Below are 1,740 nucleotides of genomic sequence, written 5' to 3' on the forward strand. Positions count from 1 at the left end.
TCATCCTGAATATAATATATTATATCCATTTATGGATATGATATGTTTAATGGGACAGCCTGCAGGTTGACTTTGCCTAATACTGAAGGATGATCCCAATGGGAACGTCCCACAGATCAATAATATAGGTATATGCACCATCCAAATGCATAATAAGTAATGCGCAGAAACAGAGCATCTGAGCTCCAGCTTTGATTATCGGAAATGAAACGCTGTGACAATCTCTGGCATCGCCAAAGGTGACGAACATGCTGACCGGGGGATCTACAGAGATGAAGGCTCTATTCATGAAACACCGTCAATCGTGCCATCCACTAGCAGGCCTGGAGTAAGTCAGTGTCATTCCAGGCCTTTTGGTCTTTCTCTGCGAGATGAGACGGGGGTTCTGGAAAGTTCTGAAGGAACGTCCGAGGTGTTCCACCTCCACGGGAGTGGAGAGCAAAGGCTCAGTCCCCCATGATATCCTCGAAGCATAATTAACAGCAGCCTCCCCTCCTTTTTTTCTATAAAGATGCTGTGAGGCAGACCAAACAAACTTTAGACTAAAATGGCGTCTGCGGAGAGGAATGTTATTAATGCACGACAGCATCAAAGGGAAGAGGAGGCTGGAGTCTCTCCAGCGCTGCACAGCAGGTGAGCGAGGTGTTGTGTGACTTCTGAACTGTGCTGGAGCACTCTGAGGTTTTCTCACTTTTGCAGCCATGCAGTACAAAGTGAAAAGAAAAAAATTGGGTAAATATTTTGCCGGGGTTGCTCTCTCCCACTAATTTTTTTTTTTTATGCAAAATGCTTAATGACATATGACATATTTTGAAATACATATTGCCAAAGCAAAATAATCGATCCTAATATATCAACTTGATCTCTCTCCCTCTCTCTCTCTCTCTCTCTCGTTCTTTCCCCCTTTCTTTCTCTCTCCCTCTCTCCCTCTTTCTCTCCTCTCTTTCTCTTTCTCTCCCTCTTTCTCACTCCCTCTCCCTTTCTCTGTGTCATGTTTGCTATTCATTTTACTCCATCTCTGCTGTCTGTTCCCTCTCTTTGTCAATCACATCTTCTGCTGCTTTCTGCCCTGGAGCAGAAGTGCATTATTGCTAGGTTGCATCATCTCTGGCATTATTCTTATCGTTAAGAAACGCACACACATACATACATGCGTGCACACATGCACACATATGTTAGATACAAAGGTCTATGTGTATGTGGTATTCTTGAGTAAATATCGAATTAAAAGGCTGACCTTAACCAGGTATGTTATGTTGTGTGATCTCACCACACAGTTACATGTTCATTGTAACTTCACAACACAATGGCAGTTACTTTCCCTGGCTGTATCACACTCCATGCTCCTGTTTCCTAGCGTTTTCCGTTTTCTTTGTTTTGTATCTCTTGTGTATGTGCGTTTCCCATAGCCCTTCACTCACCTGTGTCTCATCTGTTTCCTTGCACTCGCACCTGTTTATCGTTTCAGTTCATTTGTTAGTGTATTTATACCCGCCTGTTTGTTCTGTTCTTTACCAGATTGTTATGCAGTTTTCCACCAGCCTGTTTCTTGTAACAACCCAGTTTGTGTACCCCGACTTCTTCTTTTGGATTTGCCTTTTGTTTTCAGATTTCCTGTTATCGAACATTGCTTGGCTTTTTGGATTACGCATCTCAGACTGGGTTTTGTACTGTTGCATGTTTGAACCTTTACCTGTATCATTGACTACGGACATGTTTATCTGTATTGTTCCTGATTGC

The sequence above is a fragment of the Conger conger genome, chromosome 9 (assembly GCF_963514075.1).
Source record: "Conger conger chromosome 9, fConCon1.1, whole genome shotgun sequence".
Taxonomy (NCBI): Eukaryota; Metazoa; Chordata; class Actinopteri; order Anguilliformes; family Congridae; genus Conger; species Conger conger.